Source organism: Protopterus annectens, chromosome 9.part0 (genome assembly GCF_019279795.1).
Source record: "Protopterus annectens isolate FY-2018-M chromosome 9.part0, PAN1.0, whole genome shotgun sequence".
Classification (NCBI taxonomy): Eukaryota; Metazoa; Chordata; order Ceratodontiformes; family Protopteridae; genus Protopterus; species Protopterus annectens.
In genome coordinates this window covers 4,693,290-4,707,936 of record NC_056743.1, presented here as the reverse complement: position 1 = coordinate 4,707,936, position 14,647 = coordinate 4,693,290, and the positions used below count along the sequence as shown (strand labels likewise).

The following is a 14,647-nucleotide window of genomic DNA, read 5'->3' as shown; positions in this document are numbered from 1 at the left end:
TCTGAATTGTGGGAGAAGTCAAAAGAGGGAAGATGAAGCATGTGTAGGTTTGAAATTTCCATGTCAAATGTTTACATTTTGTCATTAGAGAGTGGGAGTGTGCGCTAATGTCCGTGGGCTACAGTAAGGGCTAGGGAAGGAGCTAGATTTCATGTTGTGTGTGTATACACTGCTACTGCATGTGGTACACGTATGGCTTGTTGTGTGTGTATACGCTGCTACTGCATGTGGTACACGTATGGCTTGTTGTGTGTGCATACACTGCTACTGCATGTGGTACACATATGGCTTGTTGTGTGTGCATACACTGCTACTGCATGTGGTACATGTATGGCTTGTTGTGTGTGTATACGCTGCTACTGCATGTGGTACACGTATGGCTTGTTGTGTGTGCATACACTGCTACTGCATGTGGTACACGTATGGCTTGTTGTGTGTGTATACGCTGCTACTGCATGTGGTACACGTATGGCTTGTTGTGTGTGCATACACTGCTACTGCATGTGGTACACGTATGGCTTGTTGTGTGTGTATACACTGCTACTGCATGTGGTACACGTATGGCTTGTTGTGTGTGTATACACTGCTACTGCATGTGGTACACGTATGGCTTGTTGTGTGTGCATACACTGCTACTGCATGTGGTACACGTATGGCTTGTTGTGTGCGTATACGCTGCTACTGCATGTGGTACACATATGGCTTGTTGTGTGCGTATACACTGCTACTGCATGTGGTACACGTATGGCTTGTTGTGTGTGCATACACTGCTACTGCATGTGGTACACGTATGGCTTGTTGTGTGCGTATACGCTGCTACTGCATGTGGTACACGTATGGCTTGTGATACACAAAGGGCATTTCTAATTTATGGTGTAGGGTTGAGGTTAGTGGCAGGGTTAGGCTAAAGATTAGCACACAGTATGAAAGTAAGGACTACAAGTGGGTAAGAAGGCCTGCACGACAAGGACAAAATACCTGGAAAAACAAATTAATTTACAATTTGAATCAAAGGACATAAGCAGTGAACTGTGTACTTTCTAAGGACCTACATTTTTCCTCTTGTAAACGAGTGCTCATTTTTCATCTGCATAGTCAAGGGTAAATCCAGGTAGTTAAACTTTAAGTAATTATCCAAAGAGACACACAATTCAGAGGAAACAGTATTCAAAATTTAAACATTTTAACACTGTGCATGATTTGCAAGATAAAGGAATATGTGGTACTGAATTTGCTTGAATGCCTATCAAAAAAATCTCAGCAGGCAAGTAAGACAGGTACTTAATGATGTCAAAGTAATGATGAATCTCTTGTTTAAAATGGAAGAACAGGTCTGAAGAAAGACTACATTAACTACAAAAGATAGTATCCAGAGTTAAACAACGGTTGGTACAGCACATTAAAAAGGTGAATAGTCAGCTGATTACAGATGAACAAAACAGATTGTAAACATTTCACAGGAATGCAGTGACTACGGGGTGGGGTGGGGCAGACAATTATCTAACTAAGTCAGGAGAAAAAGCACACAAATAGCAGCTAAAGCCTGGTTACATGCAAAGTGCAGGAGCAAAGACTTGGTATACTTTGCTTTATGGGATGGATGTTCTTGTTTTTATGTAGGGAAAACCAATATATTGTTGAAGGATCAAGTTTTGAAACACCTTAGTGACATTAGACTACAAAATACAACCAATGTGCTTGCAGGACACACAAAGGACTTTCCAGGACATCATTTTAAGTTTATGGTAATGCAGACATTCTGCAGAGCACTGAGCTATCTAACAGTGTAGTACCTCGCGGGCATTTCTGTGCGGGTTAGGGCGTGTCCACATTGATTGGCTGGCCATCGTACATCTGAGTGACAGTTTTTAGAAAAACCACCTTTTATTCAGCTGTTCCACTGCCCTTTTATTTACAATTGTATTTATAGGAGTACATTGACAGCGATAAAAGTCTCAGGTTTGCCCATTGTGTTTCAAGTTCTTGAGCATCTGCTCGGTGGTCTGGTATTTGGTATAGTTTTGTGTTTCTGAGGTGGTTTTGTATTGAGAACAGTGGTTTGGTGGAATGCTTTCTATCTGACCGAAGGAGCCAGTCTCAAAAGTTATACTATGCATAGCTTTCGCCCTTACATCTGTAAATTTGAAATATGATTCTTTATCACATGATGTTTAGAACGTGTGACTTTATACCATGTAGGAAGCTTTTTTAATTTTATTTTTTCCCTTGAGTTGGTGCTGTCTACTATGCAAACTCTTTCAGTGTGGATTAGTGAAGGACATGGACTTTTAAAGACTCAAATTAGGACCGTTTCTCGTGAGATACAATGGGGGAAAGTTTTATGCACTAAGCGTATTTTTATTTACGTAATTTATGTATTCTTTTTGTCTGTATTTAATGAATGCCTGTATATAATTGTCACGGTCTTATTTCAGAAACTGCTGCCCTGTTTGCTTGTTGATATTCTCCCCTTGAATAATCAATGGACGGTTTTATTGTCTAGCCAAATTTTTTATCAGGCATTTAGTTAATTTGGGGTGTGATCGTGCAGGTTGTAGGCTCTCTCCTTTGGTGGTGGGTGCCATGTGTGATTTTGCAAACTGTTGATGCTCAGAAGAAAAATAAGTTACTTCTAGAATTTATGAAATGCTGTGTTGAAGCCCATAGCTCTCAGCCATCTGTCTTCAAAATAAAGAACACTAGCCCTCAGTAATGTTGAACGAATGGGCAAAATGTGGCACGCGTAGTAATGGTTTTAACCACTTCAACTGGGAAGGTCATAGTACGGTTAAAATATGCTGGTTTTACTTGTAAAAAAGATCCCTTAAAGATCTTATGATCGGAAATATATTTCATCGGATGATTGAAATACATGAATACATTATAGCTAATTAATATTACTGTAGCTTCGTAAGTCGTGGGCGTGTTAGGGACGGAGTTTGCTACTGTGCATCCTGCGAGGTACCACACTGTTAGATTACCGAGCACTGAGTTTGCTGAGATGAAATGGATTGTTAAGTTGAGAGTTACCAGTTTGCCTGGTTTACATGGCACTGTTCCTTTAAAGCCAGCACGTAGAGCACAGAGATTGTTTAACTGATACAATGTGTCCATTGGTTGATTCTCTATGCCTTGTAGTTTCCTTAGTACTTTTAAGTGTTGCTTTGCTGTGTGCTGTTAAGATCTGAAGAAGGGCTTTTGCCTGAAAGCACTCATCTTTTGTATTTCTTTTGTTTTTGATTACAGTTTTTTTTTTTTTTAAGCTGGCTGTGGTGACTGGATTGTTTGTTTTGGTTTTAATTGTCTGGCATAAGAAATGGGCAGAAACTGCCCAAATACATTGTTTATACGTAATTGGATGAAACAGGTGGGTGATTTTTAGGTATATATTGGTTAGGCATTCTTAAAAAAGACAAGAGACATAGAAAGATGGTATATTTAACACCCGAAAAGCATATCATAAAGAAACACATCTTTTATAAGTTCAGAGGTTCATAGGTAAGTACTAGGCTATCTGCCCATGGGCATTTATAAGCCTAGCCACAGAGTGATGGCTTTTGCCTCCCCATTAGATTAGTAACCTGGGCCACTGTCAACAGGGCTCCTAAAGTGATCCCAGGGTAGAACTTACGATTACCCATCCACTCATCAAGATTTCTCTTGAAGAGGGTCAGAGAGGAGCTCTGTCGAACATGGACTGGGATTCTATTCCAGAGTGAGGGGAGTCGCTGGGACAGGAATCTATCCCTCCAGCATGTCCATTTTATTGTTGTACATAGGTTCAAGTCGCTAGAATGAGTGATTTTGAGGGATCTCGTTTTTTTGAGGTGAAGCATGTCCATTAGTTCAGGGTTTGACATGGCCCTATAGGTCAGACATAGGTCACCTCTGAGCAGACAGTAAGTGACTGAGAAGAGCTGGAGCTTTTTTAGTCGTGCTTCATAGGGTAATTGTTTAAGGCCCTTAATCCTCTTAGTGAGGTACTTCTGTGGTCTTTCTAGTTGTTGCAGGTGTCTAGTGAGGTACATCCCAAATGGGGCATTGTATTCTATTATGGGCCTAATGAGTGAGGAGTAAAGGGGCACAATCACCTCCTTGGATCTGGATGAGAAACCCTTTGTGATCAGGTGTGCCACATAGAAGGATTTCCTGACCGTTTTGGCTATGTGGTTATCAAAGGAGAGCATGCTATCTACTTGGGTACCCAGGTCCCTAATTACTTCTTCTGTACTTAGTGGATTCCCATCTATGTGGTAGTTTGTAGGTACTTTGTTTTTCCCAAATGGGATTACTATGCATTTTTTGGCATTTAGCTTGAGGCCATGACTTTGACACCAGGTGTTTGTCTCTGTGAGACCCTTTTGCAGGATGTCTGTGTCAGCTGGAGAGTCAATTATTGCACCCAATTTACAGTCATCTGCGAACTTGGTTAGCCACAGTCCCTCCGCCTTTGCCTGTACTTTGGAGAAATATATACCGAACAGGAGGGGTCCCAGGACTGAGCCCTGTGGGACTCCGCTTGTGACTGGTTTAGAGTCAGACATGGCGCCTGCCACTCTTACCATGTGGGTTCTGTCTGAGAGCCAATTGGCAACCCATCTCGTGACATAGGGGTTAATATTTAAGCTGGTGAGTTTGTCTATGATTCCTGAGTGTGGGATGGTGTTGAACGCTTTAGCGAGGTCCAGATATGCTGTGTGGACCACCTTCCCTTCATCTATGGCCTTGGTGACTGTTTCGAAGAAGTCGACCAAGTTCAGGAGGCAAGATCTGCCTTTAACAAAGCTGAACTGGGTGGGGTCCAGTGTCTGGAGGTTCCCAATGTCCCTGTTAATGAGCTCCATGATAATGCGTTCCATGGCTTTGCAGACCAAGCTAGTCAAGCTTATAGGGCGATAGTTCCCAGGGTCAGTTGTGGCACCACCTTTGTGGAGTGGTACGACTGTTGCTGTACACCATTCTTTGGGTACATAGCCTGGAGAAGGCTGAGTTTGAATAGTGATTTGAGATGGGGGGTTAGTTCATTTTGAAGCTTGTGTAAGACACAACCTGGGATAGCATCTGGTCTCATTGATGCTGTGTTTTTGGCCTTTGCAGGGGCTGTCTTTACTCATGTGTCTGAGATATCTGGAGCGCCACATTCTTCTGGGATGGGTGCTAGCCCCTTTGGTGGAGGGGGGGTGAAGTTTGCACTGAACTTGTCAGCCAGGATGTTGGCAATGTCGGTTGGTTCAGTGTATTTATGGCCATTATGCACTAGCTCTGAGCATATCTGAGAGTTTCCCCTAGACTCTTGACATAGTTAAAGAAGGCCTTGTGGTTATCTTTAGAGTCATTGGCTATTTTTCTTTCAAAGTTGACCTTGGATGATTTAATGAGGGAGCACAGTTTTTTACTGATGTTAATCAGAGATGCCTTCTTATTTTGGGATTTTGTTCTATCTTGCAGGAGTTTCCTCCTTCTGTTGTAAAGTTTATTTGTGGCCGGGGTCCACCAGACTGGCTTCCTCTTTTTTGAGGAGTTGGTCTTGGTTTTACTTGGGATGGCTCAGTCCATGCATTCTTGAAGGTGTTCATAGAATGCACTTGTAAAGGATTCTGCCAATGGGTCATCATTTTCCATTTGATTGGGAGCTTTGAATCTTCCCACCTCAGTCTTGAGGAGTGTGAAGTTGGCTTTAGAGAAGTTTTTTACCTTGATTTCCTTGACTGGGGGTGGGGTTGGGATGTGGATGTCCAGTGTGATTAGTTTGTGATCTGATCTTACCAATGACGAGTTTACCTCAGGTGTGGAACATAGGTTCCCCATGTTGGTGATGACCAGGTCCAATATGTTGTCACCTCTTGTGGGAGTGGTGACCAGCTGTTCAAGGACTTTTGAGTTTATAAACTCAAGGAAGCATTGGGCTAGGGCATTTGAGCTTGAGTAGTTTTCCCAGTCAATGTATGGATAGTTGAAGTCACCCAGTAGCATGGTGTTGGGTAGAATCTTCATACTTTCTAATGTTCTCAGGAATGCTGCGTGAGACAAGGTGGGAGATCTGTAGCAAGCTATAAATTGAACAGTCAATTTACCTGCTGTCAATTGCACTTGGATGGTCTCAGATTCCGCGTGCTGTGCTACTAACCTGGAGGTGTGGGTGTTCTTGATGAATATGGACACACCCCCCTCCTTTTGTGTTCCGGCGCTGGTTTTGGGACCTAAAGGTACGGTAGGAGTTATAGCCTGGTAGTGCTGGGGTGCTCTCTGGAGCCTTGAACCAGGTTTCTGTCACTGCACATATGTCAATTTCTTCCATACTAAGGAGAGCCTTGAGTGCGTGCATTTTGAGGTTTAGACTTCTGGCGTTGAGCAGCATTACCCTCAGTTTTTGTTTATTATTGTTGTTTATGGAGGCGGGTTTGTCTTTTGAGCCTTGCCTAAAAAAGGCAGTATTGGGGCAGCAAGAGTCTTGGCCAGTATTCGAAAGCCCAGGGGTGACAGGTGCAAGCCATCTCTGGCGAAGCAACGTGGCTTGTCAAGCATGTCGTCCCAGGCTGACAAGTACTGGATCCCCTTTGAATGACACCAGTAGTTTAACCAATTGTTGAAACTGACCATTTTTTCTTCGTATGCTGGCATCATTTTGGGTGAGGGCAGGATGCTACTCAGTCACAGTCATACCAGCCTGGGCTACATGGTCAGAGAGCTCCTCCATGTCTCTTTTCATGTAGTCCAGGGAGGTACGTCTCAGGTAATTTACACCAACATGTACAATGACAGAGTCACATTTGTACTTGTTGTGGAGTGACCTGAGTGCATGTGTTATGTGGCAGATTCTGGCACCCGACAGGCAGCTTACGGTAACCTTCTTCTTAGTCTAGTGAGTGGGACGTCTGTGTGCCTGATGATAGAATCACCGATTACTAGTGTGTTATTTAGCCTTAGGGGCTGTTTTTGCTTGGCACACTGACATTGTGACATATGTGTTACCTGGTTTCTGTTGTGGGGTGGGGGTTGCTTGGGTGTATGCTTAGGAGGTCTCTGTTGTTTAGGCAGGTTCTTATTTAGAGCCTCCGAGTATGTTTTTGCGTGTTTCTGAGAGTTGTTTTCTGGTGCAGCTATGGCTGGTCTATGTGAGTCTGGTAATGTGGTGCTAGTGTTGCCCTTCTCCTTGTGACTGGTTGATCCAGTCATGGGTTGAGAGAGCTTAGCCTCCAGTTTGGCTGTGTAGCTGCATCTCTCACATATGTTTGTGTTGGTTTGGAGGAGGAGGGGGTTGTCTGTGTACATGAGCCAATTGTAACATTGCCTCACGATACCCAGATTCACTAGCTGGACCGGAGAGCACACCTGAAGCTGTCCCTTGAACATGCCTGAATAGATGGTTGGGACTGTATTGCTGATTGGATGAGTAAAGAGCCTTATACTTCCTGAGTATAGGGCTGAAGTGCAAATTGTAAGCTAGTGCTAGTTTTAGTGAGTTTTAGTAAGTGCCGGTCTTAAATTGCCTTATTTCTAGTGCTGGGTTGAAGTGTTTCAGGTTTCAAGGGAAAAAGTGAAGTGCAGACTTCGTGGAGCCTGGAATAGTTTAACCGCAGCTAAACAGTGCTGCACAGTGCGCAAAACCGCGCTAAGCAGTTTTTATACCAGGGAGATCAAAAAGGATAGAAATTAGCCCAAAATGGCCAATGAGCTACAAGTTGCTGGGCTGGGACCACTCCTACAGGGACAGATAGGCTGCTCAGAGTTCCCTCTCTCACAGTGAACAAGGAGGCCAAATAACTATCCAAGTATGATATGGGCAACACAGGAACCTTTACCACAGTCCTGGATTCAGCTAAGCCTGAAAACTGGACTAGACTAGTTCAGAAAGGCGGGAAAACAAGGAATTTTTTTTAAGAAACAGAAATGCAGAGCTTAAATTACTTTAATTACACAGAGGAGGCTAGCGCACTTGAGTGTGTAGCCTGCGACTGTGTTACAGGTAACTTAAATGCAAAAACAACAAACAGTAACTATTTTTCAGTGAAACAAGGAAATAAGTACAGTAAGCAATGCAGATATCACTAGGGATCCACAGAAGTGCTGAAAAGCCGCGTTTTAGGTGGAATTAGCGTTTCAGGGACATAACAAGCAAACAAACAACAAGCATACAAACAAAGCTAGATTCAGCAAGCCTGGATCTAGTCTATGCTACAGCAAACAAGGTGTATCAATTTCAGTAAGAAACAGTTCAAATATGCAGGCACTATAAGCCTTTAACCAGAAATTCCCAGCTCAGAAGGGCAGAGTCCAGCCTCTCCTCCCACAAGAGTGCAGACCACAAACCTTCTTAATGTAAAATAACTGGCCTGAAGCCCAGTTGCTTAAACCAGAACTAATACACTTTTAGAATAACAGACACTGAGCCCTCAATCAGCAGTTCCCAACTTAGAAGGATGTAAGCTACCTGTCCTGCCACCACAGTGCAGGTCACAAACCTTCCTAATGTAAAACAACAGGTCTGAAGCCCAAGTGCTTAATCCAAAAGACTTAGAATGATAGCTACACTTTAATTAAGTTACTACCAAGCAGTAATAAATACAATTGAATACTTTAAAGAATGCCTGGATTAGTGCTCAAGTTATACAAACAAAGCTAGGATTCAGCAGGCCTGGATCTAGTCTATGCTACAGCAAACAAGGTGTACCAATTTCAGTAAGAAGCAGTTCAAATATGCAGGCACTATAAGCCTTTAACCAGAAATTCCCAGCTCAGAAGGGCAGAGTCCAGCCTCTCCTCCCAGAAGAGTGCAGACCACGAACCCTCTTAATGTAAAATAACTGGCCTGAAACCCAAGTGCTTAAACCAGAACTAATACACTTTTAGAATAACAGACACTGAGCCCTCAATCAGCAGTTCCCAACTTAGAAGGATGTAAGCTGCCTGTTCTGCCACTACAGTGCAGACCACAAACCTTCTTAATGTAAAACAACTGGTCTGAAGCCCAAGTGCTTAAAGTAAAAGGCTTAGAATGAGTTACACCAAGCAGTAATAAATACAACTGAGTACTTTTAAGATGACGCAAAAGCAAAATAAAGTAGGAAGAAACACAAATACATTAAATGCAGATAAAAAGAATTTTTTTTTTTGAGTGAGCAAATGAGATGGGCCCAGGAGGAGTATCCAAGTGCAAATTTACAAGAGAGGCGGACAGTTTCAAAGCCACCAAGATTAACACCAAAACAAAAGCAGGTCAGGTGGGTGGGGACCTACTGAAAAAACAGTCACAACTTCCAGCTAGATATTGCTCAATGCAACACAAACAAATTAATTTAAATCGTGTATTATTTGAAAAAACTGCAGATAAAGATTTACTTAACTTCACTTATACGTTCAACTGATTGCATGCAGGTCTTAGCTGGCCAGCTCACAGTTTAAGCCTTTTATCAATATAAAACACATAGTTAATTTTAATTTAAGCATTTACAAGGGTCAGTTAAAGTGTACAAAGAAGATTCCAGAATTATACACTTTAAAATCTGGGTCATTTATTCTTTGACGGCTGGCACCAGGGGTTGACAATAAGCAGAACAGAAAGTCAGCAGCACACATCAGTACTGCATACTCTTTTACTTACTGGGCAGACATGAACTGATGATAGACGGAGATTAAGTACAGGAAAGGTGTGCCATACAATCAGAATGTGGGCAAACAAGGCTTTTGACATGGAGAAACAAATCTAGTGATGCAAGTTTGATAAGGGAAAGATATGCTTTTGCAGGACTGAAGTTCGCAGACAGAAGGTTGGGGGTTGATATACTGGTTAAGGTTTTTACCTCACAGACAGAAGGTACAAAGTCTGATTCCCACCTCTGAAACAGAAATTGGCTAAGCTTAAAATGGTCCACAAGGGCAGCTAGTCTAGTACTTACCTATAAACACCAACCATTTGTCCAGAGGGCAATATGAACATACAAAGCTGATAAGAGTGGGTCCTGCTGACAACACGGAGATGTTGCATGGTATTGGCAACCATAAGATGGTATAGAGATATAGTTTAAACATGTGGTACAGAATTCATGACAAGAACAGACCATCTTGGGAAGAAGTTTAAAATATAAATACATTTATATATATATATATATATATATATATATATATAGAGTATATAGATATATATATATATATATATATATATATATATAGAGAGACAACGAGAGAGAAGATACCAGAATCACACAGACTTCTGCCAGGTGATCTTTACCTGCATATAAGGCATCCCTGGACCCTGTTTTGATGAACCTTTTGTACACCCCCAAAACAAACAGCATCAGCACTACTACATTAAATATCTACATTTTTCTTGTGACATAAATAGGACATGTTTGAGAAACAGATGTATTTCTCAGTTCTCATTCTCTGGAACAGGCTTCCAATCCATGTAAAGCAGAGCTCCTCCCTGTCCCTGTTTAAGTGCAACTTGGACCAATGGCTAGGGAATTAGAAATTCACCCCAGTTGTGGCTCCTCGATCTCTGATGGATAGAGGGAGTCAATAAATCACCCCATATATAAATCAAATTCATGGGTCACATTTGGGTTGCATGGCTAGGCTTATAAGGGCCCTAGTGGTTGTTAGCTTGGTATGCCCTGAACCTTTGAGAGATGGACATTGCTTAGCAACAGATTGCATTTATATATGTAATGAAGTTCTATGGTTTCAAAATGCTGTATTCTGACAATGATGTGCTGAATACATATAAAAACTGCCATTCTATACATAAGTTAAATGGACTGGGTTCATGCAAGCTGCTTGCATAGTCTATGTGTGGCATCAGGACATTTTAAGCATAAAAGGAAAATCTAGAAGAAATGAAAGGATATCAGAATATCAAGCAAACCTTGTGCAGGACCTTAAATGAAATGAAAAGCAATTTCAGTGTAGTTTCATTTAAAACACTTGTTATTAAACTTATTTAAACTCTACAAATAAGCCACAGACTGCAAATATTCACAAAATATATTGTGTCACAGTAAGAGTCCGTAAAAGACACTGAAACAATATTGCAAAATGGTTTAGTTTATTTCTCTTTAATATACATGGGTCTTTCTAACTACTGTAAAACTTAACAGCAGTACACTTTTAGGTTAGGCTGAGCTGTGTTAGAACAGCTAACATTAAAATAAAATGAATACTCCCATATACAGATTATAACTAACACTGAATGTACACAGAGACCCCCTGGAATGAGTAATATCGTCCTGCCTGTCACCTACTTACTACACCCTGTCTCTCACATGGACTGCCTGTGAGATTTAGATGAGTATTATTTCTGGGTACAGTCAGGTTTTTAAGAATTAATCATGGAATATAATATTTTAATTATCCATTTTTAAGACATGAAACCTGCTGTCTGACTCCCTTCTCCTCATTAGAAGTTTGCCCAAAACTTTAAAAGCACAGCTGTTCTATTTGTTTGCATGCATTTCTCTCACACTTACATCCCAGCTAATAGGCAGCTGTTCTGTAATCCTAAAGCTGAAAAAAGAACCTGAACCAGAACAAACTGCACTGCTAATGCACTAGTGTGCCCTGCTTGTGAAAAGATATTTTCCATAAATGGTTAACAATGAAACTTACATTATAAACAGAAAATGAAGAAAAGTAAGTATTTCTTATCTACCTTAAACTATTCCGCACATCTATCCTTCAGTCTTGTGAGCAATAATATCAGGAAAGAGGCTATATGCCTGAAAGACAAAAAAAATAGCCGTGTACTACAGTATGTTCAGAGAACTGACATGCAGCAGGCCACAGGAGTCTGCTTTCTTCCTGCTGCATTTCCCTTCCTCTGTTTCCTGATGTGATGTCACCAGCTTCAGGTACGGCCCCTTTCTAAAGTGCTACAGACTACACATATGTGTGACTTGGGGAAATGAAGACTGAAGCAAATAAACTGAAGACCGCAGGATTTGCTTGTTAGCAGTTCATAACCTTAATCCGCTGTGATTTTCCATTATGCTGCTTTTCAACCTGTGCACAGATTCGCTTTTTTATGAAGTTTCTGTGCTACATTTAGTATACTCCAATCCAGCTTGCCAAAGGTTTATATTTTGTTTGTTTTCCAGCTTTTTTCTCTGGTAATTTTTTAGTTCACATTTTGCCGAGAAACTTCAAAATCCTTATTTATAAGTAATTCTCCCCAAATCACAAATAGTCGTAATTTGTTTCTGGACTAGACAACAAGCATAAGCATAAATCTGTTATTGTTCACACAGTTAATGGTTTGTGATGCACACTAAAAGTTACAGAAAAACTATGTGCATTGTCCAGAATAATGAAGCCAGAGGAGCTATAGAAATACTGAAATACCCATGGCAATCCAGAGAATCCAGTACCTCTTTCCACTTAGGAGGGCTGTGATAACAGAAGGACACAAGTTTGAAGACAGAAGGTGGAGAATGCATAAAATCCATAAGGGAATATTTGTTTTCACATAAAGGATGGTTAATAATTGGAATAGCCTTCCTGACAGTTTGCATGATTAAAAACAGTAACTGAGTTTAAGAAGGCATGTCACAGACATGAGATGATACTTATGATGGGAGTGCTCCTAATTATCAAGGGCAAACTCTTCAAATACTCTGTTTTCTCAAGTTTGGTCCCTGTTTTAAAATGGGTGCACCCTAAAATGATCTTCAATAAAGTAAGAGGTGTGGGGAGACCTGCAATCCATACATGTAAACTAGATGGCACCGCCCCCAACATAACCTCTGAGAATTACCATTTTTAGGAAGAAAATAATGAAAGCATTGATGCCTATAACCAAGGGCAGGATCACTAACCTTGTTACCATACCAGGAATCTGACTGAAGCGAAGTCTTTAGGCTTTTCCCGGTTAGGGGTCGCCACAGTGGAACTCTGGTCTGCTCATGATTGGCAGTGGATTTTACGGTGCCGAGTTGCCAGCCCGATGCCCAACCTTCAATGAAGGCACGCCCATTCACGCTCGCACCTACCTGCATGTCTTTAACGTCACTTGACCGCGGGGCGGACATGCAGACTCCACACAGAAGGTGCTCCAGCCAAGAATCGAACGGGAGAACCTCTTGCTGTGAGGCGACAACGCTAACCGCTGCACCACCGCAACAAACCTGAAATACTGTGTGGGTATTTTTCAGGCTGGCAGAAAGTTCTATAGTCAGGAGACCCTTTGCACAAAATCATTCTTCCTCAGTGTAAAGCTAGAGAAAGATTGCTGTTGTTTCTCACTACCAAATGACTATTCCTAAGTCGGGATGCTAGGACTGCCTTTTGTAATCTGTAACTTATAGAATTTATTTTTACTTTATTTTATTTTGAATTTAAATGAAGGTACTACAAATGCAGCTTTTATCTCATGTACCTTATGCATCAGTTTTTGAGTATACAATCTATGCAGCCTTGCAAGCTTTTCTGAAATATGCCAGACTATTAATATGGAGAAAGCCACAGTATTCCACATGAAGTCTCAGGTTGTCTAAAATTAATTGTTTGAAATATGTCCCCCACGGTACCATCATGCACATGGGGGGGCATAATTACCTCAGTGGTAATACAGGTCACATGTCCTCCCACATAGGAGAGGGTATAAACTAAAAAGTGGCCTAACAGATGGGATGCTAGCAAGAAAACAAGTAACCCTCATGGCCTGGTTGATGGCCCCTGCAGATGACTATTGTCATACTAGGGGAGTGCTACAGAATTCTGAATGCCCAAATTCCTAAAGACCAAAATCTCGAAAGTTCAAAATACTGAAAACTCAAAATACTTCATGGCATGTAAAATCATCTATAAACTTCTGTACGAGCAACTGCAGGAATTTCTCTATCTTTTCCCACCACCCTTTCTCCCAACTGATACGGTCCTTTCTCTTCCATTTCTCTTTCATCTTCTCTATCACTACATGACTATTAATGCCCTAATTATCTCTGAACAACAATCCCCCATGATCCTTCCTCCTCCACTGACTGAATTTAAAAAGCCATAATCTTTTCTGCTTTTTGAATTCAGTGCCCATTTTAATAATATAATATGCATGGAGTGCACAAACACACCTTTAACTACAACCATTTATTTCTGTACTAGAATATACAAACTCCTCTCATGTTATACTATCCATGTCAGCATTATAAAAGAAAAACTTTTACTGAACCTTAAGTCATGCTTACCTTTTCCTAGCATTTCAAAGATGGCTGCTCCATCTATCTCCTTCTTACAGGTTTCCAAATTCTGTAAGTCAGCAATAATAGCCACTTTACATGAAGGCGATCCATTAGCTGAACTCATTAACTATCATCTCTGACATGGAGACTATAGATAGCACTAAGGGGTAGTATCTGCTGCAAATACAGCAACTGGGGTGCTTTTCTGGGGGACAGCACTTTGCTTGGTTAAGGACCTCTTGTGTCTCCATAAGACTAAGAACTCCACAGACACTAGATCTGTCAACTTAAACGTCAGCCAATAATCCACTGACTACATCAAGAACTTGTAACCACACCAAAGGAACCCAGCGAACGTAGAACAGATAGCAACGATAACCACCACTCATGTTAGAAGATCAAATAATGTTCCTAAAAGGTTTTAGATTATACAGAATGGCCAGACTTCAATTATAAGCAAAGGCACCAGTGCATGACAC

General features: G+C 41.3%; 1 protein-coding gene across 4 annotated transcripts in view; it reads right to left on the bottom strand.

Moving 5' to 3' along the window:
- The window catches only part of LOC122811009 (interferon regulatory factor 3-like), a 782,651-nt gene extending 770,822 nt beyond the window's left edge, over nucleotides 1–11,829 (bottom strand). For 2 of the 4 annotated variants that reach the window (XM_044082517.1, XM_044082519.1), the window contains exon 1: nucleotides 11,648–11,828. The gene's annotated coding sequence lies outside the window, so the exon portion shown is untranslated. Of the gene's footprint in view, nucleotides 1–11,647 lie in introns of all 4 variants that reach the window. The other 2 variants (XM_044082521.1, XM_044082518.1) reach the window with 2 other exon arrangements.
- Nucleotides 11,830–14,647: the final 2,818 nt, after the last annotated feature.